Source organism: Kogia breviceps, chromosome 6, assembly GCF_026419965.1.
Source record: "Kogia breviceps isolate mKogBre1 chromosome 6, mKogBre1 haplotype 1, whole genome shotgun sequence".
In the NCBI taxonomy this organism is placed as follows: Eukaryota; Metazoa; Chordata; class Mammalia; order Artiodactyla; family Physeteridae; genus Kogia; species Kogia breviceps.
This window is the reverse complement of record NC_081315.1, coordinates 76,164,745-76,191,157: the sequence shown is the minus strand read 5'-3', so window position 1 is coordinate 76,191,157 and position 26,413 is coordinate 76,164,745. Positions and strand designations below refer to the sequence as shown.

At 40.4% G+C, this 26,413-nt stretch overlaps 1 protein-coding gene across 3 annotated transcripts in view; it reads left to right on the top strand.

The window, feature by feature from the left end:
* The window catches only part of LNX1 (ligand of numb-protein X 1), a 207,519-nt gene that overhangs the window by 32,598 nt on the left and 148,508 nt on the right, over positions 1-26,413 (top strand). For all 3 annotated transcript variants that reach the window (XM_067036080.1, XM_059067628.2, XM_067036079.1), the window contains exon 2: positions 15,988-16,073. The gene's annotated coding sequence lies outside the window, so the exon portion shown is untranslated. The remainder of the gene's footprint in view (positions 1-15,987; positions 16,074-26,413) is intronic.

Below are 26,413 nucleotides of genomic sequence, written 5' to 3'. Positions count from 1 at the left end.
TCATCCATTGATGGACATTTGAGTCGCTTTAACCTTTTGGCTATGCTGTATAATGCTGCTCTAAACATGGTGTACAAATATCTATTTGAATCCCTGCTTTCAATTCTTTTTGATACATACCCAGAAATGAGATTGCTGGATCATGTGGTAATTCAGTGTTTAATTTTTTTACTGTTTTCCACAGTAACTGCACAGTTTTACATTCTCATCAGCAATGCACAAGGGTTCTAATTTCTCCACATCCTGGGTTGACGTTTTTTCTGTTTTGCTTTTATTAAATAATAACCATCCTAATGGGTGTGAAGTGATATCTCATTGCAGGACAACATTTGTCTGTCTTTTTTATTTCGGCTATCCTACTGGGTGTGAAGTGGTATCTCATGATTTTGATTTTGATTTCCCTAATAATTTGTGACGCTGAACATCTTTTCATGTACTTTTTGACCATTTGTATATCTTCCGTGGAGAAATGTCTATTCAAATCATTTGCCCTGTTTTCGACTGGCTTGCTTGTCTTTTTGTTTTTGTGTTGTAATAGTTCCTTATATATTCTTTTTAAAATTATTTCCACTTTATTGCTCAAGCACAGAAATTGAGGTGAACCTGGAGAGTTCTTTATATATTCTGAGGATAAGTTCCTTATCTGATATATGCTTTGCAAATATTTTCTCTTGTTCCATGGGTTCTCTTTTCATCTTCTTGATGGTATCCTTTGGAGCACAGACGTTTTTTAATTTTGATGAAGACCAATTTATTCTTTTGTTGTTTTTTTCTTATGTGTTATATCTAAGAAATCATTGCCTAATTCAATCTTCAACTCATGAAGATTGACTCATGTTTTATTCTAAGAGTTTTAGCTTTTGCTCTTGCATTTAAGTTAATGATCCTTCTTTTAAAATTGAAGTATAATTGACATATAACATTGTATTCATTTTAGGTATACAACATAATGATTTGATATATGTGTATATTGCAAAATCACTACCATTAAATTTAGGTAATATCCATCACTACATATAGTTAGAAAATTTTCTTTTTTATAAATTTATTTATTTATTTTTGGCTGCATTGGGTCTTCGTTGCTGCACATGGGTTTTCTCTAGTTGGCAGCGAGCAGGGGCTACTCTTCTTTGCAGTGTGCGGGTTTCTCATTGCAGTGGCTCCTCTTGTTGGGGAGTATGGGCTCTAGGCGTGTGGGCTTCAGGAGTTGTGGCACGTGAGCTCTGTAGTTGTGGCACACTGGCTTAGTTGCTCTGTGGCATGTCGGATCCTCCTGGACCAGGGCTCGAACCCGTTTCCCCTTCATTGGCAGCAGATTCTTAACCACTGCGCCACCAGGGAAGTCCGTTACAAAATTTTCTTAATGTGGTAAGAACTTATTTTTTAAATAAGTAGTCACAAAATTTATTATGTTAAAGAGGCAGATTAGAAAACAGTATTACAGTATTATATAATTTTTAAAATTTTTGTGAATATATTGCTTTTTTTTTTTTTTTTTGCGGTACGCGGGCCTCTCACTGTTGTGGCCTCTCCCTTTGCGGAGCACAGGCTCCGGACGCACAGGCTCAGCGGCCATAGCTCACAGGCCCAGCCGCTCCGCGGTATGTGGGATCTTCCCGGACCAGGGCACGAACCCACACCCCCTGCATCGGCAGGCGGGCTCTCAACCACTGCGCCACCAGGGAAGCCCCTATATTGCTTTTATAAATAGCTCGAATAAACATACACTAAAACATTACCATTAAATCCAAGGAAGAAGGGATATATGTATACTTGTGGCTGATTCACCGTGCCATACAGCAGAAACCAACGCAACATCGCAAAGCAACCACACTCTGATAAAAAAAATTTTTTTAATTTAAAAAAGTTGTGGTAAGATCTTTTAATATCCACTCTCTTAGCAACTTTCAAATATGTAATACAGTATTGTTAACTGCAGTCACCATGCCAATGATCCATTTTGAGTTAATTTTTATATGTTATACACCTATAATTTTTAAAATATTAATCAAATATATATAAATCTTTTAAAATATTATTGAATTTATTCCTTACTCTGCAAAAGAGGGCTGTTGTTGAAATGTTGGGCAGTTTCCTTAACTAGAATCATTTTCTTATGAATTCTTTAAAAATGTAGAAGGACGTTTACATGCAAAAATTTTTTTCTTGTTTTTAATCATATATACATTGTATTTAAGAATTAGAAAATCTTTGAGTATATTTTTAACCAATCATTTATTAAATTTTTGTGTGTCTAATGTGCACAAGCAGCTCTCCAAGCAGTGGATGATCTGCAGGACCAAATGCTGCAGAAAGGCCTTTCCTTGAAGGACAACAAGGAAAGGCCTTCAGGTTTGGTGGTTAGAGATCACAAGTGCCGGTGAGGATGCAACTGCAGCAGAGTCGGGGGTGGGCAGTGAGGGCCAGGAAGTCTCAGCGAAAGAGACCACTTGTTGAGGAAAGGAGAGAAATAGAGTAATTGTTAGAAGCTACAAAAGAGTCAAGTAAAGAATTATTCAAAACAAGGGAAACTGGGGCATGAGTGTATTGAGAGGAGACAGCCAGTAAGAAGGTGAGCCTGAAGAGCCTCAAGAAAAGGAGAAACTGAGAGTCTGCTTCTCAGAGGCAAGCAGAAAGGACAGCGTTAAGAGCATAGGTTACAAAAGTAACTTGGAAATCAGAAAAACCTGTATTCCTTTAAGGAGTAACTACCTATAAATGTAATAGATTTTTCAGTGCAAGGTTGCCATTTTTTTTTTTTTTTTTTTTTTTTTTTTTTTTTGCAGTACGCGGGCCTCTCATTGTTGTGGCCTCTCCCGTTGCGGAGCACAGGCTCCGGACGCGCAGGCTCAGCGGCCATGGCTCACGGGCCCAGCTGCTCCGCGGCATGTGGGGTCTTCCCGGACCGGGGCACGAACCCGTGTCCCCTGCATCGGCAGGCGGACTCTCAACCACTGCGCCACCAGGGAAGCCCCAAGGTTGCCATTTAAACTAAAAGAAGTTCAAAGCATAGAACTTGAGCTCCAGGTGCAAACAGACCTGGGTTTACATTCTGCGTTTGCTATACTTATGAGCCGAGCAGCCATGGGCAAGCTATTAAACTCTTCTATAAAATGGGATCAATAATAAACCTACCTCATCAGGCTGTTTGTGTGAGGATTCTAGGAAGACTACATACAAATCTCTGGATAGTTACACATTCTCTGTAGCTCTAGCAGAAATGAAACACATCCATGTTACTTCAGTTGAGGATGCAAGTGGTTGAAATGATGTTTTATTCTTTCCTAACCCTCTTCCTACCATTTAGTCACAGTACTCTTGACAAATATCTGACAGGCACATACAGTTTGTGTAAGAATGGCTCTTGACTCATTTTCATTCATGTTCTATGGAGTCAAACCTCTTTCCCCTTCCATCCCCTGGAATAAAGGAGATGAAGTTAGCTCTCATTTTAGTCAAGCAATTCACAGTGGTGGTCTTGGATATATTCTAGCCATACTGCATGCTCAGTCTAGGATGATGGAACCTGAGTGACAACATCAGCACTAGATTTCACTGTTTTGAAATCTCTTCCAGCCCGAGCTAGGATAAGTTATTAAAGCTCTTTATGACTAAATACTGCCACATAGCATTTTCCTTGATCTCTGGTTAATGAAAAGACAAGCTCTTTCCACTTTTCTTGTACAACCATATTCAATTCTGGGCAAAACTCATGAAAACTTCCCTCCCAAAGAGTAATAGTTTACTTCTAAGAGAAATGGAATTGTGAAAGAAAATGCCATTGACTTCCAGTTACTGAAGTTAGATTTTAAAGCCCTTTGACATAGACAAAGGTGAGCGATCTTTCTGGCAACAAATGCATCAGCCCTACTCATTCTCTCATCTCTCCAGAGATGCTGTTTTTCCCCCAGCAAATACAAGTAACTGTGCTGCCTTAGGGGTATTTGGTTTTCTCAGAAATTTTTCGTTTACTCAGAAATGTTTTGTTTATACTTTTAAACCTTTTCCCTCTCATGAGCATCGTTCTTTGTTTTCTTTACTGTATCCTGTTGTAATAAGAGGATTTTGTTTTTATACCGATTTGGAAAACTTCCTTCCTGGCATTCAGAATCTCTCTTCCGATGTCAGAATGAGAGATAATGGTCCTTTGCCAGCCCTTGGGTGGGGGAGTGATAGAGAAACAAGGGGAGCCCTAGTCTCCCCAGGCCGGCCAGGTTGACGGTCTCCGTGTGTGAGAGCCGCCCAGTGTGTGCCAACAGGGCCTTACTGTTCCCTCCCGCGACACCGGGGCCTTAACATGCAAGGCTAGTGTTGTGAAAATTGTCAGTAATTTCTAATCGATGCAGTCTTTGAGGCATCAATGGGATTTCTAAAGTACTTAATCACTCAGAACAAAGTTGGGTTTATTGCACATGCCAATTTTCTTGATCAAAATCCACTCTTCCTGGCTCATGACACGCCTACATCTTTCTGAAGCAGGTTCCATTCAATAGTTTCCTTCTCATGAAAACCTTAAAATACAATATACCATGTTTTTTTAAAATGTCTACGGAAATAAGAGAAACATACAGCTTAGTGTTACTTGCCTATGAAAGAGATTTTGAAAACTGATCATCCTCCACGGGCCTGTTCAAATAAAACCTTAATTTCCCAAAGTTGCCTACATTAGATTACATTAATATCTAACAAATATTAGCACTTTAGTGTTTAAAGCGATCTATGATGGGGTGGGGGGAAACCTAAGGGACTGCTTAGTCCAACTCCCTCACCTATTAATGAGGAGACAGAACCCAAGGAGGTGAAATGAAAGGACCAAAATGATTCACCCCGGATCAGCACCATATTCAGAATCCAGCTCTCAACCCCGTACACGCTTCCTGTCAGGGCCCGGTCTCTGTCTTTTGAGGTGGGATCTGTTAAATCAAAATAGAATGAGAAATCATAAAGCAATCTTTTCAAAAGGAGAAACGAGATATTCTCTTTTAACTCCTGGCCACTTCCCAGTCCCCTGTTGCCCTAAGTTTCTGTCTGGTTCTCTCTGATGCTTATGAACCAGAAAACTGACCAGAATTATGTGACTGTGACAGAGGGGAGTATCAGTCCCGAGGTAAAATTCACCAAAGATGTGGTGTCTACATTGAGTACTTGTCACATCTCATTCATCCACACGTTGTTTCATCAAAGGAACATTGAGCACCTATTATATGCAACGTGGCAAGTAAGTCCCAAATCCCTGCAGATTACAGAGGAAAATAAAATGATCTCCCTGACCTTGAGATGCTCTCAGTCTAGTACTGAAGACAGGTAAATACACAACCTGCAGTCTGGGTGCTGTCATGAAAGGATGTCCAACTTCTCTGAGGGTCAGAGAAGCCAAAGGAGGGAAGGGCATTCTGGACAGAGGGTGCTGCACAGAGGTTATAATTGGGCAGTTCTGGAGAATGGCTCGGTCCTTCCCAGTAGCTAGAGCTATACTTCTGAAACTTCAGTATGCATGCAGATCACCTGGGGTTCTTGTTCAAAGGCAGATTCTGATTCTGTAGGTCAGGAGTGAGCTCTGAAATTCTGCATTGCTATTGAGTTCCCAGGTGATGTCAGCGCGCCGTGGCCCCCCACTTTGAGTAGCAAGGAGCTACGGAGCAGATGAAGTAGGGAAAGAAGTAGGAGCCAGTTAGTAAAGTATTTTGAAGGTCATGCTCTAGAATTTGGATTCTCTCTGGAAAGTCACAGGAGTAAAAAATAGACGTGAATAACCTGAAACTGATGTCGGCTTTCTAAATTTATTGGCAGCTCAAGAAGGCATTTCCTCCTGGGAGTTTTCTCACCCTTCCCTGGGCGGAGCCTCACGTGCATATCTTAATTTAGAGCCAATCACACTATAAGGTAATGCTGAGCCAAGCATCTATCAAATTCACTTGACTCTAAGCACTGGAAGGACAGCAATGTCCTTTTCAGTGTTGAAGCCTCAAGACGGAATGCATCTAACACCTGCCACTGTATCTGACTCGTAGGGGTTTGTCCATAAACTGTGATCCTATGATGTTCTTGCTCTAGATCGGTGGTTTTCAAATGTTCGCATACATAAAAATGACGGAAGGCTTGATAAGACAGAAATTGCTGGATCCCACTCTCAGTTTGTGATGCAGTAATTCTGGGCTGGGGCCCTAGAGTGTGTTCTTTAACATGTTCACAGGTGATGCAGATGCAGCTGTGATTACTTCCTACCAAGCAGTGTTAACAAATGAGATAAAGTAAGTTAATGGCTTAAAAGCATGGAGGCTAAGCTGTGGAATCTTGGGGAATTAGTTAACCTGCCAGGCCTCAGAATGCTCACCATAAAATGCAGATGGTAATTATAACACCTACCCCCTAGGGCCAATGTGAGGGTTCAACAAGCTAATATATATAAAACACTGGGGAATTGCTGATAAGTATTAATTGTGGTTGCTAAAAGAACTCACCTCAATGGCTGATGGCACAGAGAGAATAAAACAGCTTTGTAACAAAGCTGCAATGTGTTTCATTACAGGTAAACTTGGCAAATGTGAGCCTAATCGTTAATTTCTGAAATCTGTAGGAATATCATAGCCCCTGTTGCATTTTGGTAAGCACAGTTTTAATATTTTTTAATCTGTGAAACACTAGCTGACTCCACATTTGTTAAAAAGTGGCTATAATAAAAAAGACAGACAATAACAAACCGTGGTGAAATTGGAACCTTCATACACTGCTGGTGGGAACGTAAAATTGAACAAACACTTTGGAAAACAGTTTAACAGTTTAATAAGTTTTTCCTTAAAAAGCTTAACACACTGTTACCATTTGACCCAGCAATGCCATTCCTAGGTATATACTCAGTAGGACTGAAAACATACATTCTCACAAAAACTTTACATGAATGTTCATAACAGCATTGTTCATAGTAGCCAAAATGTGGAAAGAACCCAAAGTCCCATCAATTGATGAATAGTTAAAATGTGGTATATATCCATACAAGGGAATAGCATTCAACCTTAAAAAGAAGTGACGTACTGATACATGCTACAACATGGATAAAACTTGAAAACATTATGCTAAGTAAAAAAAGTCTGATACAGAAGGCCACATATAAATGAGTCCATTTATATAAAATGTCCAAAAGGGGCAAATCCATAGAGACAGAATGTAGGTTAGTAGCTGCTGGGGCTAGGGAAAGAAGAGAATTGGGAGTGACTGATAATGGTATAGAATTTCTTTGGGGGATGATGAAAATGTTCTGGAATTAGATTGCGGTGATAGAGAGTGGTGATAAACAGTCTTGTGATGATACTAAAGACCACTGAATTGTACCCTTAAAAGGATGATTTTCAGTGTGTGAATTATATCTCAATGTAAAAAAATTACTTAAGACCCTGTAATCCTACTTGGTGAGAATAACATTTTCATCTTAGAATTGCACTGTCCAGTAAGGCAGCCACTAGCTACGTATGGCTCTTGAACTCTTGAAATGTGGCTAGTCCAAAGTGAGCTGTGCCGTAAGTGTGAAATATACACTGCAATTCAAATACTGTTTTTAAAAAAAGAATGTACATTATCTAAATACCTTTCTAATACTGAAGTGATACTATTTTGGATATATTTAGTTAAATAAAATGTAGTGGTAAAATTTACTTATCTGTTTATTTTTACTTAAAATGTGGCCACTAGAAAATCTAAAATTCTGTATGTGGCTCACATTTCTGGCTCACATGATCCTTCTATTGGCCTGATCTGCCTCCAGAGTCCTCCTCAGTAGGTTTGAGTCTTTGTAGAGACACATGAAAGTGTTTGCATCTGGGGTTAGTGAATCTGAAGCTGGTCCTTTTCCTTTACATAAAGGGCTTTGTACCCAGCGCTTGATTAGCTCTCTTCCATTAGCATGACTCAACACATGTAAACAGGGCAATTCAATGGATGCTTCCAGTTTTTGTTCTTTGAGTAGAAGGCCACCTGCAAAAACAGAGCCTTGTTATCTCAAAGAGCAAGGTTCTGGACCATTATTTTAGAAAGTACTTCTTGTGTCTCTTGCTAATGAACTACACAGCAAGTCATCTGAAAAAAGAATTTTAAGGCATAATTTCTTTCCTCCTCACAGTAATTTTTTTCCAAGGCTCAAGTACTGTGTCAAAGTTTTCTTAGCCTTGGCGTAATTTCTAGGCATCAGTGAAAATTGATCATAAGAATTCTTCTGGAAGGGAAAATTTGTTTTTTCCACATCTTTATTTGAGTATAAATGCTTTACAATGTTGTGTTAGTTTCTACTGTACAACAAAGTGAATCAGCTATACGTGTACATATATCCCTCCGTCTTGCGTCTCCCTCCCACCCTCCCTGTCCCACCCCTCTAGGTGGTCACAAAGCACCCACCGAGCTGATCTCCCTGTGCTATGCAGCAGCTTCCCACTAGCTATGTATTTTACATTTGGTAGTGTATATATGTTCATGCCACTCTCTCACTTTGTCCCAGCTTCCCCTTCCCGTGTCCTCAAGTCCCTTCTCGACGTCTGCGTCTTTATTCCTGCCCTGCCACTGGGTTCATCAGTACCATTTTTTTTAATTCCACATATATGCGTTAGCGTACGGTATTTGTTTTTCTGACTTACTTCACTCTGTATGACAGATTATAGGTCCATCCTCCTTGGAAAATTGTTTTTAAATAAACTGAAGACAAGGATTTATTTGGTAGGCAAAGTAGTTAAGGGCACATTATTTGAATACTGTAGAAATGTCTATCAGTAAGGAAATTAGGTAGGTTGATTGCTTTTAAAAAATCAATATCTTTTTGTTATAAAAACAATATATGCTATTTTGAGAAGTTTCAAAAATAATGAAAAGCAAAGAGAAGTAAATAACCAACAATTCATAATCATACTACCAGAGATAATCATTAATATATAAAGGCCTATCGTTCCAGGGACAGAAAGGTCAAAATAATCCTATATAGAGAAAATTGGCCCCAATTCTATTAACTGCTGGTCAAAAAATATAAGTTATTTTTCACCCAACAAAAACAATTCTACTGGCACTAAATTTTGAGAAAATAAATCAGATTTTTACAAGTTTGGTTATAATATCCCCATGTTACAATTTACTAGGTGGACTTAACGTAATCCTTTAGCCTTTACTTCAATAAAACAAGGAAGATATTTACATTACACACATCAAAGATGTGGGTGGGCATGTCTCTCTACATTTTTCTCTTCTCTTCACTGACAAGGTTGTATAAAAATGTTAACTGCTTCCCCATAGGCTCATGTATGTTGTGTAGTATCCACGTCATGAGGCAGAAGGATGGATTTTTCACTGGAATTTTCATGGACCAACATTCAAGTGTTTCCCCAGCTGTGTTTTCAGCTTTGGCTTGCTAAGCTTCTTGAAAAGTAATCAGTTTTGATCATCTTAAATCCCAAAGTAAATTTTCTTTTCTGGAGATTACTCTAGTTGCTAACACAGGTTAGTCTGGGCTATTGAACAATCTTTTAGTGCCGTGACATCCAAACATGAAAGCTGTGGTTTTGCTTCGAGGTGAAAGGGAGATTTGAAATATGACTCAGATTCTTCCCTGCAAGAGGTGAGGTCTCAGAACTACTCTGCTCTTTTTTTAGTTGTATCTTGTCTTATTCTTTGGCCATTTCATTGTTTAAGTCTGCTCTCTTCAAAATAGTGTAAGTGCCTTTAAAGCCAAGATTCTTATATGATGTTATTTTTTGTATTTGTTTATATGTTTTATAACTTTCTGTGTACACACACAGACACATACTCTCAGTAATACTTGTTTCTTGACTAATGAGAAGTACAGAGATATTTAAAAGTTTTGGAGATTGTCATTTATAGGTGAATTCTTGTTAGATAACTTTTATAAATGACTATGTTTAATATTCCTTAGTTTAAACGTTTCAGCTGTAACTATACAATTAGTCACGAAGAGTCAGAGTGTTTGCTAAGCACTAAGTCTCTGCCATGTAACCATGCTAGCTTCGGCAGATAAATTAGCCCATCTGTGCCTCAGTTGCCTTATGGAAATGACAGATTACTAATTAACTGAATTAATTAATTCATGTAAAGTGAGTAGAGTGATGACTGGCATATTGATAAGGTGTCAATAAACATTAGTTGCTGCTCCTGCCTTTCCTGCCACTAGTAGTACTATAATCAGTACACTCTTGACCAATGAGATCAGTTCCTCCACAAGTGGAGAGAGGCTCTCTTCTTCCGTGCTGGGATCTTTGAGAACTTTCTATGTGGAAAAGTGAGGCAACAAGGGAACATCTGCAGAGCTGGCCAGCTAAACCAAATCAACAACAAGTCACTATTCGTTTTGTGACACATGCAGGTATTAAGAAAATGAGATGAAAGCAGCAACAGGTGTCCCAGGAGACACTTAATTTGTTCAACATGTGCTAACTTTCCACCAGCCATGCTATCCTGGCTATGGGATACTGAAGAGTAGATATAAGATGTAGTGCCTGCCTTTGCAATCTTCTATCTCCCAGGAACTATTAAATACATGGTATTTAGGAGTTCGTTGTGTCCATGCAGAGAATGTGTTTTCCCAGATTTATAGGAAAAAAATTTTAAAAAGGAGCCCTGTTGTACATGAAACACTAGAATAGAGAAAGAAAAGATGGATACTCAATTAAAACATCCAAGCCACTCTATTAATCAGCTATTGCTGTATGATAAACCACTTCAAAACTCAGTGACTAAACCAACAACCGTTTATTATTTCTCATAATTCTTGGGGCTGGTTGAGCTACTTCTCCGCAGATTTTGCCTGGGATCACTCGTGAGGCTGCCTTTAGCTGGAAGGTCCAAGATGGCCTCACTCCCATCTCTGGGAGTTGGTGCTGGCCATTCGTGAGAGCCTCCATTCTCTTCCAAAGGTCACTCATTCACCAGTAGACTTGCCTGAGCTTCTTTACAGCATGGCCATCTCAGGGTTCTAGGAGGGCAAGAGTGGAAGCTGCAAAGTCCCTCAAGGCCTAGGCTCTGAAGCTCCCATGGCATGCCAAGGCCAGTGCAGGCAGATTCACAGGGGGTGGAGAAACGGTCCCTAGTTCTTACTGGGAGAAACATATCATATGGCAAAGGGGTTGGACACAGCATCAGTTAACTAATTCTGCATTAACAAACCATCCCAAAAGTTCTGGCTTAAAACTAATCTCCCACAGCCTATTTGCTTTCCTTTAACTTGTGTCATTCTCTCTTTAGTGACATGTGTAATTATCCCTCCTGTTTCTGCGGTTAATCAGTTTGAAATGTCATGACAAAGTTAGGGTCAGAGACTTGAGGAAGAAAGTAAACTACATTTCTTTCTCACTGTCACAGTTCAAAAGCAGATGAATGAATTGAGGAATAGCTCCAAAAGTCAACTTGGGATAAGATGAAGAGAGGACACGTTTCATTAAGAAGAGGAGCCAGATTCTGAGGGGGGGGGGCACACCCCTTGGGTCCTCCCTGCACCTGGAGCTTCCTTTGAAGTGAAGGAAATTGCTCCACCACAAGGAGGCGGAGGGAAGCAGGTGGATGTGAGCACAGAATGTGGAACTAGTAAACATTCTGTAAACACCGAGGGTGCAATCAGCAGCGTGGGCTGACCAATGGTATCTTGAGTTCGTTTTCTTGTCTTCTTTTATTTGGCCTCGTATTTGATTCTGAAGAAGTTCACAACTTAGACAACTTTAAAGTTCTTGGACTTATGACCTAAAGAGCAACTGGTCATTATCCAGGTACCTTCACCTTCTGGCTTCTCTGTCATGGGGAGAGAAGAACCATGACCCGACGCCCCTAGAGAAGCTGCCCCAAATGGTGTGATTTGCTTTACTTACAAAGGTTAACCTGGGAGTCGTTTCACAGAAGGAAGTACGGACAAGAAGGGACAGGGGTAGAAAGGCCAAAAGATATTCATTTCCAGAAGGTAGTTGGAGCCTTTCTGAGCGCTGTTTCTGAGATGAAACACTATGCCATGGGAGGGTAGGTAGGTCTTAGAATTAAGAATGGGAATCCAAGAACCAGAAATTCTTACCTGGGGAATGTTTTGGTACAGGGGTACAAATGGAATAGCAAATGTTCCTAGAAAGGAAGAAATTATCTAGGAGGCAGAGTCCTTTGAACTGGCCGGGTGAGCTCTTTATGTCTGAACAATACACACTCATACATTTTCACAAATGCATGTATGTGATGGATTTAAACATAGGTACATGTGTGTGGTCATGTGTGGGTGGTCTTTTTGTTTTCCTTTTTTTAGGCTTGGTGCCTCCTCTTCTCTTACAAGCATATCAATTCCCAACCCACCACCTACCCAAATAACCCTTATTAATAATCTAATATGTATCTTTCCTATTTTTACCCATGGCTATATAATCATGTAAAGATGCACACATACACACACAGGTGCTTTCTGATCATTGTTTGTTTTACAAAAATAGAAAAATATTACCCTTTTTTTCTACACTGTGCTTTACTCAGTCAACAATACCTTCTGAAATTCCTCCTGTCAATTAGCAGAACTCTATGTCATTCTTCTTCAAGGCTGTGTTGTTTCTATCATAGGCTACCCATAGTTTATTCAGCCATTCCCTATTGCTTGAAACAGTGTAGCTTTCACAGACAATTTGAAAAAATAAAATAAAACAACTCCCTCCTTCCAAAAAAACACTTTATATGAACCCTTATGTTCTAGTGACTTTATTTCTATTGGAGAGTTTCCCAGGAAAAAGATTTCTGGCCTAAACAGTACATGTATTTTAAATTAGAAGTAGATATCGCCATACTGCTTCCCCAAGAGGCTGTAGCATTTTTCATTCTGACCATGAAAGTGATCTCTTTCCTACAACCCAGCCAGCAAGAGGTGTTTCAGATCTTTTAAATTTTAGACAATTTGGTAGGTATAAAATGATATCTCATTGTTAATTTGCATTCCCCTCACTTTGGGTGAATTTGAGGATCTTTCCTTGTTTCTCAGACATTTGGATTTGCTTTTCTGTGAATTGCCCATTCACAGACTTTATCCATTTTCCTACTGGTTTGTTCTTTTTTAAAAAAAAAAAATATTTATTTATTTATTTGGCTGCACCGAGTCTTAATTGCTGCATCCGGGATCTTCGGGATGTTCGTTGCGGCATTCAGGATCTTTTAGTTGCGCCATGAAGGATCTAGTTCCCTGACCAGGGATCCAACCTGGGCCCCCTGCATTGGGAGCATGGAGTCTTAACCACTGGACCACCAGGGAAGTCCCCTGGTTTGTTCTTGTTTCTCTTGTCAAATTATAATAAATATTTGTATATTATAAAAATTAAATATACTATGTGCACAATATGTATTTCTGCAAACCTACTATGGTCGGTGATATTTTTATGGTATCTTTGCTTTAAAATTTTAGAGTTAAATATGCCTATCTTTTCTCTCATAGTTTTTTTGTTTTGTGGTACACGGGCCTCTCACTGTTGTGGCCTCTCCCGTTGCGGAGCACAGGCTCCGGACGCGCAGGCTCAGCGGCCATGGCTCACGGGCCCAGCCGCTCCGCGGCATGTGGGATCTTCCCGGACCAGGGCACGAACCCGTGTCCCCTGCCTCAGCAGGCAGACTCTCAACCACTGCGCCACCAGGGAAGCCCTATCTTTATATTTTTACTCATATATTTGTACTATATCCCTGGATGTGCAATCAGACTGGGATCGAATAAGGTACTTATTTGAATACAGTGGCTTTCTACAGAGTTCTAATAACTGGTGAGGAAGTCTCTGCCCCATTTTTACTTTTCTAAAATTACTTAGCTTTTCTTTAGTATTTAATATTTTTCTAGAAACTTTAAGATCACTTTATCCAATTGCCAAAAACAAACAACCAAAATACCCACCTTATTGTGAGTTTTCATGAAATCCATACACAATTTGAGGGAACATTTTTATGGCATTGAGTTTTCTCATCAAGAATATGGCATGTCTTTCCATTTCTCCTTTTACATATCTTAGTATGATTTTGTTATTTCCTTTTTTTGTTATATCCAAATATTCCATAGGGATTGATTTTAAATGATTTTTTTCCATTCCTATTTTATTGCTAGAATAGAGAAAAGCTAATGATTTTTTTTTGGCATATTTTTGGATCCATCTACTTTACAAAATTCTCTGCTTAATTCTAGGGGATTTTTACCAGATGCCTTTGGGTTTTCTAGGTTTACAATCATATCATCTGCAAAAATAGATCATTTTTCCTCTTCCTTTCCAATGTTTTTTACAGTTTTCAAATTTGTTGCCATAAAGTTTCAAATTATATTTTCTTTTAATATGTTTAGTCATTTTAATATCTGTTCTTTCTACTTCCTGATCTTTTATAATTTTGCTTTTTCTCCTTTTAAAAAATTAGGTTGTTTATCAAATGTATAGATTTTTAATACAACAAGATTTTAAATTTATTTATGTATTCAACTACTTTTTTCCTTTCTATTATATTAATATAAGATTTTATCTTTATAATCACTCTTTATTGTTCTTTTTCTAATTTCTTACAATGTGGATTTAGTTTCTTTACTTCTCATATTTATTCTTTCACAAAGAAGGGCTTTTGGTTGTAAAATTTTTCTAGTATAATTTCATAGAGTCTTAAGAGTATTTTACAAAGGTTGCCTTTTCATAGCTTTCAAGATGGTTGGTAATTTCCCTTTTGATTCTTCTTTAAGCCAAATATTTTCTAAATATTTCTTAGTTTTCAAGTAGACAGTTTTTGGTCATCTTTTCATATTTTTTTTCTTATTCATTGAATTAGGATCATATAATATAACCTATAAAATCTTTATTTTTTGAATTTCAGAAGTTTTCTTTGTAGCCAGCTACATGATCAGTCTTTATAAGTGTTTTGCAGGCATATAAAAAGTAATGAAAATTATCTTTATTTGAAATGTAGGGTTTTGTTCAATTATTGTATTGGGAAGCAGTATGGCACAGAGATTGAAAGCAAAGACTTTAGGGAAAATATGTTTATTATCAATCTTGAACTTACCATGTGACCTTGATCACATTTGTAAGATGTAAATAATAGTATCTACCTCATAGGGTCTTTGTGAGGATTAAATTATTTAATATTCATAAAGTACTTAGAATAGAAATTAGCACATACCAAGTGCTATATAATTGTTTGTAAACAAAAAAGAATTAGTCAATTCATCTATGTCCTTATTTCCTTCTTTCTCCAGAATTGTCCAATACAGTCAAAGAGATATATTGGGTTAGTATAAGTTTTGTGGTGTTTTTGAGGATGGCTCATGTGTCAGAACATTATTCTGGTACTATTTTCTTTTAACTTAAGCTTTAAATTATTATAGTGATAGATTTTTAAATGTAATCCTTTTTTTCTTTAGATTTTCAATGCTCATTTTACTTCCTTGAATTTTTCTTATCTGCATTACTTATTTTTTTTAACATTTGACCACACAAATTAAAATTTCTTTGCCCTTTAATAAACTTAGTCCCAATCTCATTCTTCCTTAACTAAGTTGCCTTTCCCCCCAAATAGTACATAAATAACCATTCTCATTATACTTTAGAATGCTGAATTTCCTGCAGAGCAGTTCAGGCAAATTAAGTAGCCTGTATAATCACATTGGATTACAGATGTGCTCCCAAAATGATGTTAAGTGTCCTGAGTTCCACAGTCCATTCATTCTTACAATTTCCAGTGCCATTCATTTTTTGTGTTAATCCAAGTTTCTGTCTCAAATCATGTTCCTTCTCCCTAAAGAAACCCCTTTAAGATTTGTTGTAGTTCATGTCTGTTAGTAATAAATGATCTAGGTCTTTGTTTATCTGAAAAAGTCTGAATTTCACTTCATATTTGCAAGGTTCTTTCACTGGGTATAGAATTTGGGGTTGACAGTTTTTCCCTTCCAGCATTTTAAAGATGTGCCCCCATTGCCTTAGGCTTTATTCCTTTCTGACGAGAAGTCTGATCTTTCTTATCTTCCTTCCACAGGTCTGATCCATGAGGAAGCATTTCTCCCACCTTCTACCCTGCACCAGTCTTTCTCAGGAGGTCTGTGGAGAAGAGCCTCTGATTCGGTATGACTCCTCTTTTTACCTGTGACTCCCAGGGTGTCTATACTCTCATGATAGCCCAAACTCAACTTTAGAAATTTACTACAGATTTTAGCTGAATTTTTCTTGCTTTCATGGCAGATCTGCCTTCTTTCCATGCTCTGCTTCAGATTAGCTAGTACTCATATTTTTTCCTTGGAAGTGCCTATCTTCTCTTAGATTTCAGGCTAGCTGGTTGCCCTATAACTTCAGATCACTAATGGACCCCAGAAGAGTTATGATTTTGTAGATTATTCTACTTTTTCTTAGGGTGTGAGTGATGTTCTTTCCAGTTTTTTATATTCTAAGAAGAATCCACCTACTTAGATTTTAAGTGTAATTTACAACTTTATTATTTAATTTATAAATCTAGCAAACAAACAAACAAATATATATACATACACACACATATATATAATCCCTTCTTAGGGTACCTTTATAACTTAACTTATTAAATTTTTTAACATGTTCAACTGCATGGTAAATTGTAAAGATAATATATTAAAATTTCTTTTTAAGTATTCCAATTATCTGCTGTAGTAGATTGTATTTTCCAAAATGGCTACCACACCACAATTCCCATCCAATATGCTCTTCAGTGTGACCTTGACACTTCCCATCATGATATAGAAAGTATTTTTTCATTCCTTTGAATCTGGGTGGCCTTGTGACTCTTTCTACCATTAGAATATGGGAGAAGTTATGCTATACAAGTTCTGGTCATAGACCATAACTGACCTGGCAGCTTCCACTTCACTAGGCTAATGGAGACTCCAAGTCTTGCAGTGATCTTGTGATCCAGGTTCCTTGGATTCTCCCTTAATTCTCTGATGAGTATGTGAGGAGAGAGAAGTTGTTTTAGCCCCTGTTTACAGCCTGTTCATCTTTTTGTTACTTGATTCTATTCTCAAGTATTTTTAGATCCTTTCAACAACTCTTATAGATTATTACATTACCTCGCATTATTTTTGCGCATCTCTTCTGTCTTGTCTGATTTTGTATTCACAATCCAAGGTCACTCTAATGGCATCCTAAAGTTAACCACCAGAGATGTTTTTTAAAAATCAAGTTGTTGTTATATTTCTAAAAGTGTTTGGTTTATAGTTAGATGTTTAACGTTTGATGCATACTTTGGTGTTTGATGCAAATGGGATTATGACTGTTATACCTTCTTTATAAAAAGTATCTTTTATCATAATGGAATATCTTTTTTTTATCCTGTTTAGTGATTTTAAACTTAAATTTTACCTTTGCTGATATTAATATGCTACTTCAGGTCTTTTTATCTTTTCATTTGCCTCTTTTCCTGCCTTGTTTCATCATGTTAACAGCATTTAGTTAAACTTTGTGTTTGAAAGCCTCTGAAATTTACTTATTCCGCAAATATTTATTGAGCGCCTACTATGTCTTAGACTATATCTGGGCATTGGTGTAAAAAACAAAGATCCCTGGTCTCAAGAAATTTTATGGGAGGAGAGACAATAAAGAATACACATAATAAATAAGCAATTAACATAACATGTTAGAAGTGATAATGATGTGGAAAAAAGTAAAAGTAAAGCAGGGTATGTAAGATTGGGAATACAAGGGGGAGGAGTTTGTAATTATAAATAGAGTGGTCATGCTGGACCCCACTGAGATGGTGACATTTGAGTCCGAATTAAAGGAGGGAGGAAGCAGGCCATGTGGACACCTGGAACCTGGAAGTGTTCCAAGCAGGAAGAACAGCCAATACCAAGTTGTAAGGTGGAGGTATGCTTGCTGTGTATGAGGAAAAGCCAAGAAGCCAGTGTGGCTGGAGTAGAGTGAAAGGGAAAAGTCATAGATGAGGACTGAGAATCAGCATGGATCTGGCAACAGGATATCATTGGTACCTTGGCTGAGGGTGTGCGGTTTTGATGCAGTGACGAGGAAATGCCATGTTCTTCATGATGGTGGATATGCTTAATTCTACTTCTTGTCTCCAATTCTTTTATGATTGGCTTGATTTTATTTTTTAAGCTTTTTCTTTTTCCTAATTTTCACAAGTTTGATCAACATCTGAGGTGGGATATCTCCAGTCTAAATTCCTTGAGTTTTCCGCTGCCCAGCCCTAAACTCATTTCTGTCTTCACCTGCCACAAAAAGAGGCAGGGATTTTTAGCTGTTCTTTCCTGCAGACCTTTGGTACAGAGGAAAGAAGAGAGCTGTCTGTGACTTTGGGCCACTGTATCAATCTGGGTGGCAAACAGGTGCTGTAGTCAAATCCAGTCATTGAAAACAGCTTATGAAAAGGGGCCATTTCCAAGGTAAGCAGAGGAACAGTGCAGACTCAGGGCTACTGACAGAATGTGTTTCATTGGGTGGGTGAAGGCATTACCACGCAGGAGAGAAGCAATGAATAGAACTCTGAGAGAAGAGAGCTTGTGCCCTGTGTCAGGAAATGAAACCACTCTACTACTCTGGAAGGGGAGTTTAAATGCACAGAAGAAAGCATGTCACTTCCCTCAGAATTCTATACCTCCAAAGCGTCATCTTTTCCAGTTTCCTGCTCCTGCATTGCTCTTTTCTTGGTGACCTGTGACCTGCTATTCCCACCCAAGTGGTTCAGCCCCATCCCAGACATGGGCACAGATTTTCAGTCTTGGAGAATTATATGAAAGCCAAATTAGCCTGTCTCTGACTTTGGACTGATATTCATAATTCATTTCTGTTTACAAGAAACAACAAATCCAGCTAGCCTAAGAACACCCCAGATACCAGGTGTACCCCCTTATATACTCTTTGGAGCTCTAGTTAAACTTGGCCTAAACCCCAATACCACCGCCCATGAGAGTTCAGAGTCCTTGGTACCATCTCCGGGGGTCCCTGGGTTCCCTTCCCTTGCTCCTCCCTGTCTCATCTCCCACATCCTCATGGGATCTGCCAGTTCTGCTTCTTGTCCACCTGGCTTTTAAGGCTAGACATTTCATCAGTTTGTCCCCCAGGTATTCCCATTACTTCAGCATGTTGTGAGTATAAAACTTTTAATAACAGGTCACATTTCATTTGGTCTCAGTTTATTTTTTCTTCAAATACTCTCCAGTTTAAGGAGGCCGTCCTGTGCTTATGATAAGAGAACAAAGGAGTCCACCAGCATTGGTTGCTGGTATATTTGTACTGGGGCGGGGGGGGGGGGAAAGTAATATAAATTCTTTCCTAGGGAGAGTAGAGCAAAAATCAGCAGCTCCTCAGAAACTTGGAATGGACATAGCCTCGATTTGATAAATTGCCCTCCATCAGAGTCACAGAACAACAAATGGATTTGGGTGGCTCCCCTGATTATGGCACCACCACCATCTGCGAGAATTGTTAGTCTGCGTGGTGGCCCCATGTTGCAGTGGAATGGCCATCAGAAATAAGTAACTTTCCGTTTGTGAAAACATCACCAGATATTCTAGGCGATATGAGAGTCCATGTAACTAGGGATGATTTTCAAAGTATTTAACAATCAGTACAGCACAGGCATCAACCAGACTGAATAGACCTGAACAAGCAGAAGAGATGTCAGGAGTAAACACCCAGTACAGCCCCAGCTGAATATCTACCCTGCCTGTAACTTAATAGCAACTCTGCTAATTCACATCATTTTGTACCCAGATGCTTCCTTTCTCCTTCCCTTTCCAAACTATACTTTGCCCATTCATTCATACATTCAACCATCCATCCATCCACCCATTCATTCAACAAACACATGATTAATCTTTTGCATGTGCTTTACCAACCTTTCTCAGCTCCTGTCCTGTTGTCGCTCACACAGGTATCTTCCCTAATTAAGTCCTTGTGTGCTTAACCTCATCCTGGCATCTGTTTCTCACAGGACCCAGACTAACTCCTAATGGTGGTGTCAAGATCATAGACAGCAGAGCTCTCTTGTTACATTTGGATCAGTCAGTCCATCCTTGGATCATTACAGAGGGTTACTTCATTTCCATTACTTTGGGCATGCGCATTGACAGACCCTGATTACTCTTTCTGTGTTCCTCTTTCCATTTAAGCATGGATGAAGAGGGTAGGTAGTATACAGTTTCTATAGAACAAGGAGATTTGTAGGAGAGGGGCTGGGGGCAGGGAGAAATAATGGCAATCAGTTTAGAACGTTTGGCTTTGAGATGATTAGCACTTGGGACTGACCTGCTGGTGACCTCTGGCATGTGGTTCCTGGTTCCTTTATTCTGGAGAAGATGCTACCTTCAGATGGGTAGAGGGTAGATCAGAAGACTCACAGGTCTTCTTCCACCTTCAAGTTCAAAGGAGTTGGTGTGTGCGGCGTCCCCTTGGGGCAGAGATGAGGAGGGGACCTGCCCAGCACGACTGCTGTCCCCTCTGCCAAAACCACACAGCTATATGACACTGAAGAACAAGCATCCTGAGGTACGCCTGGCTTTGCTGCCCCACACGCTCCGTAGTCACAGCTGCGAGTTTATAGGTGGGTGGATGGAACATGAACAGTGTTGATCCAGATGCAGCCAAATCATGTAAAAGGACTGGCCACCCTGGGGAGACACTTTAGTGAGAGTCATCCAACACAGAGGTGGGAATGCACCCATGGCAGGACTTGTCAAAGCCGTACTTCCAGTCCACCTCCTGGGGCGACTCAGAGAAAGTGGGAGAAAGGACTGAAGGCCAGCCTCTCCCTTGCCACGTGGATCATGCCACTTCAGGGGGACAAGCTGAGCTGAAAAGACCAGCCTAGCCGCCCTAGGCTGATGGCCAGTACTGATATTGACAGAGCCTCAATTAAGGCAGTACAAACGGACAACTTGGAGATCTGGGGCCTCTATTACCCAGGCCGGTTTATAACACTGCTCCTAGGTCTTAACTCTCTGCAAATGTTCGTTGAACTGAGCTGAATGGATCTGAAAATAAAATGCAGGCATCTTTCAGACAGTCTCATACCCCAGGGAGAATGAGCTTCTGCTGTCTGTATATTTGGCACCTTGGTTGCAGTTGAGGTCAACACTTCCAATGCAGGATTAGTTGAGCCACCCAGTAATGGGGGACTCCAGGAAAGGTTTATGATGACAACAACCCCACATTCTCATAATTGGCGAGGGAGAGTAGGAAGGGAAAGTATTCATTACTCTGTGATAATCTAAACTTCGACTGGAAGTGCAACCTCCACACTGAACTTGGGAGGAGCTGGCAGCTCTTGGAGCCAGAGTTACCAGAACTGGCCATGGAGATGCTTTCGTCCACATCACCGGAATCCATGTTCACTGTCCCACCTTGCTGTGGCTTCACGACCACCAGGAAGTGCCCCTGTTTCCTCCAGGCACCTCATCATGGAGTAGTGGCAGGTGCCCAGGGAAATTCAGCTCTGACAAGGGCTGAAAAGAGAGGCAACCATCCAGGTTCATTGTCCAAGCTGAGAAGGAGTATCTTCATCTGCTCACGATATGAGAACAGACAAACAAACTTCCCTTTGCTGAGACTCTGTTAGTCAGAATCTGACCAAGAGTTGTCTCCACATTAATGGTGAGTGGTTTTCCTGATATCCTTTCTTATATTCTTTGATGTAGGAGAACTGAAGGACAGGGTTCTTGGCAATGATCCCCGTTTTTGAGAACCTGCCGTCTCTTGGATGGAAGCAGAAGTTCAGTGGGAAGGAAAACCCTTCTCTATCTAGAAAGTTAGCTGCTTCTGTGCTTATCACACCCGAAGGAACCAGCAACGTGATTCCCCTCTTGCTTTTGCCTTTTCCACTCCATCCCTTATTGGGCCGTTTTGTGTGTGTATCTGTGAGTCACTGTATGTTACTAGTTATTATGAACTTTCAACTTTCTCAGGAAAAAGTTTGAAGAAGTTGGGCTCTTAGGCCTAGACAGAGTACTCTATTAGACAACATAAAAGACAGCAAGTATGTGGAGGGTTTGTGAAGAGAATGGTCATATGGTCTTCTTCACTGAGGACTGAGTATACAAAAAATAGAATTAAGTGGGATTTAAATTATACAACACTGAAAAAGCTTATGAAGTTTGAGGTGAGGATTTTAACTAAGGTTTACCAAAGTCGTCAACTCCTCTTTAAAGCACTTTCAATTCGTCTAAATATCTACAGATGTTACTGTCACCTGAGAGCACAGGTCTTTTTCAAGTTCTTCTCAAGGTGCCAGCCAATCCTGACTGTGGGCATGAAACTCTGAGACCACATCTGAGGAGTTGTTAGTGTTTCTACCCACTCAGAGAACCCGCCTCTACATTCGTGAAAATTGTTAAGGCGTAAGAAGCCTCGGGTTCTCTGGAGTGACACACACAGAATCTAGAAGCAGGACAAGTCCCTGTTCCCATGAGCCCCCTGCTTGGCTAAGGGCCAAGGCGAGGCTATGTGGAGCCTGGGAAAGCTACAGGCTCTAAAGTAAGCAGATCTGCACCCCAGTGTCAGCACCATCATTTACTAGCTGGGTGAACTTGGGCAGAACTCTTTAACAACTTAAAGCCTTTACATGTGAAGAAACAAGCTGACCTTCCTCTTTCCTGCAACTGCACAAGCACCCGGTAATTTCCACTTGTGCTTTAATCCTTTGTCTTTAACTCTACTTCTCCATTGATTATGAGTTCCTGAAAACAGAGATTCTTCTCATCCTTAACAGTGTTTAACAATTTTCTTTGAATAAGTGAATGAATGAAGAATGAATGTCTAGAATGTAGTATTACTGTGAAAATTAAATGTAATAGAGTTAGTTCCCTTCCCAAAGTCTACAAGCCCAGACTCCTAGGAAAAGGAAGGAGGGATACTTCCAAATTTAACCTAACAATGGGAATTCCCTCCCTTCCCTCATTCCTTCCCTCGTTTTATAGTCATCTTTAGTTCTTTTAACCAAAATTTATTGAAGGCACTGGGCTGTGTTCCTTCCGGGCACTGGGCTACGTCCTGAAGGTCTATGAAAAGTCGTGTTCACTAGCTGACTGTCTAGAGAGCGGATTGTCTGTAATAAATTACAATCAGGACAATAACTGCTGGAGTAGGGCGTGAGGAGAGCACAGCACAGGTGCAGATGTCGGCTTGGGAAAGCCAGGGGAGATTCTATAAAGGAGGTGGCATCTGTGCTGAGACATGAAGAGGGAGAAGGAGTTACCCAAGCTGAAGGAGGAGAAATACCTGAGTGTCAGGTTTGCCTGTAACCTGCTGGGCATGTTGGACAGGTGACTTTACCACTCAGAGACTCAGCTTCTTCATCTGCTAAGTAGAGCTAGCTCATGGGGTTTCTGCCGGGATTCTCTGTAAGAGAATATATAAAAGTGCATAACATCAATCCAGGCGATGGTAAATGAGCAAGAACTGTTAAGATGGTGCTGCATGGGTAAGAGCCTAGCAGTGAGAGACCCTGGTTGCTATGGGAACCACACTCAGGTTTCTGGGGATATCCAAGGGGACCCCAACGAACAGTGACTCTCCTAAGCCTGGAATAATTGGAGAAAAATTCAAAGGAGTAATTATGTAGGCCAAAATATCGCCTTTCAAATGGTAATAGCTAAATTGGAGAACGAGGCCTGGAACAAGGGAAAACAGAGCTTGAAGGCACCCAGCCTGAGCAGGTCTGGGCACGCAACTTCTCAAACAGAAGCCTGCCTGGGGAAGACTCAGCACTTGGAGCAGCAGAGGAAAACTCGGGCTCATTCCCAAGACAGAAAGGGGAGGAGAGAAGCCAAACTTGCCTGTATTTTTTTCCCATTTTTCCAGTGATGGACTTGCAGGGGCAGAATGTGTGAAGGGCAAAGCATGGTCGGAGTTTGCTTTGGAAACCACTCTCCTGTGGAAATGGGGGTCTGGGGGGGACAGTCCCTCTAACACCGTGTTACCAGGGCATAGGGGCTGGGGCGTGGGTGGTATTCTGTGGGTGGAAAGGATGTGGAGGTGTTGATGAGGTATGATTGGCAGGCAGGGGCCAGGTCATGAAAAGCCTAGTGTGCCAGGCAAGGCAAATGAACTGAAGGTGGGATGGCTGCAGAGAAGAGTCACAGACCAGGATTGCCGAGGAGCCTTGAGTAGTATGGCTGGCATTGCAGAGCATACAGATAGAGTGGCACCAACCATCGTGCTTATAGGAAGAGAGAAGCCTGGCACCCTGGTTCTGCCAGGCCATTAGGAAGTTGAGGATGCAGGCGAGGAAGTGGGATCCAGACCAGACAGGCTTGAAGTGAAAATAGTAGGGAACAATACTCTTGGGCAGCCTCTAGGAGTCAAGAACCAGGGCTCACAGTCAATTCAAAGAGGAAGGTATAATTTGGGTAGGGGAGTGGAAAATCTGAATGGCTAAAAGAATATAGGAGAGAGCAGCATTCTCAGATTTTTTTCTTGACACTGAAGATTTTTACACGATAAGAAGATCCAAGGGGTGGCCCCGAAAATGGGCAGCTTAAGAGGAGTAGTGATAAATGTCCTTAGAGTTGACAAGGTCAAGGATGTAGAGGGGTTGTCTACAAGGACATGGAAGCTCCCAGGATGAGGCCAAAGTTCAAAAGGAGAGGAGACATTTTACACCTTTGATACATGGTATTGGGTCAGTTATAGTGGCTATATATGATGGAACCAAGAAAGAAAGATACGAAAACCTTCAAAATAGCAAAAACCATCAGCAAAAAAATTGAATAACCCACCTGGTTTATGCAAGGATGGAGTCATAAAAACATAGATATTCACATTTGTGGACTATAGGCCTTGTGACATTTACAGAGAGAGCAATAATGATGTCTTTTCTTCTTTTCTCTACTAAAGAAGAGTGTGCCATGCTGGCCGCATGTCTATGCAGGAAACCGTCACAAAATGTGTGCCACCTCCAGTGACCAATGTACTCCCTCTCTCGCCAAAAGCAGACAACCCAGAGAGTGCTCCCAAACTGTACATCTATTGGGTATTCTAGAAGCTCATCTGCAAGCCAGATAACACGTGGGCCGTGAGTTTGTGAGAGAAATGAAATCTCTTGCACATACACAGAACCAGATGGCATCTATCCCATCAGCTGATATCTGTGATTATCACTATTATTTTCTATAATTGCCCTTCTGGGTTCTGCTTACTTGTACCTTGCTAAGTACTTGTAATTATCCAATAAAAGATTTGGAGCTAAGCTAGTACAAAAAAGAAACTGAGGCCAACATGATGCAATATGTACAGCAATTCCATCTCATAATGCTAAATACTTTCAGCTAAAGAGATGCCTTTTATTAAAATCAGATGGAGTACGTTCACTTTTGTTGTGGCATTCAGTCATCTTAGACAACTCTACAAATATGCTGTGGGGGAAAAAAAAGGAAGCAAAGAGGGGCTAAAGTAGTTCTGACGAATCTTGAGGTACGGTCTTAGCAATAGTTCATTGCCAGGAAGAATCCTTGAGAATGCCAACCTTCATTGTAGTGATCTAGAAGGAAAGAGCTTTGAAAACAGACCTCCTTTCCCCCCATAGATTTCCCTGTCAAGATACATAAAGGAATTCAGACTAATCAAAAAGCCCAAGTGAGCTGGCTGGCTAACTAGGACAGGCCCAGCCTTGAGTTCAGAGAGCTTTCTAATGTGTTCCACCTGTCTCTCCAAAGACCAAAGTTTACAGGATATGTTGATGGCAAAGGAGGCTTGCTTCTAAAGAGTGAGATGATAATATGGTAGCCGAAATGGCATATCATAGAAGTTTAGCTCAACACCAAAAATACTGTCGCTCTTAATAAATGACCCATGCCCTAGATGCTGAATTTCTTTCTCTTTCTTCCTCCCTTCCTTCCTTCCCTCCCTCCTTTCTTTTCCTTTCTTCCTTCCTGTCTTTCTTTCTCCCTCTTTCTGTCTTTCTTTCTTCCTCTTGCCGTTTAATCATGAGAGAAGTAGCCAGCAGTAATGTGAAGACATGAAGGGTCAGCTCTTAAGGCTCTTTATCATCTGGCCCACCTTTCCCATCCAAACCAAGCACAGGATGGCTCCTCTTTACGCCAGCAAGGTGCACTTTTCATTGTCTTGTCCTTTCCCTCATCCACCTCTCATACCTTCCTCCCCAACACACACAAGTTGGGATCATACCTGCCGCCACCTGCTGTCCTGCCTGGATTTGTGTGCCCTTCTCAGCTATCTCTCCAAATCCTAAAAGGTTTGATTCATGTTCCATTCTCCATGAAATCTTGCCTAATGACACCAGCCAACACCAATATTTTCCTTTCCTGATTATCCCTCCCATTTACCCTCAAACCAAGGATAGAAATTGCTGCTGTGCTTGGACTTGGGTCTTGAAGATTCCAAGGTTACCTCTGAGATCAAGGGCACCACAGCCTTCTAGCAATGACAGTGAGAATGATATGGGAGGAGGGAACGGAGCGGTGTGT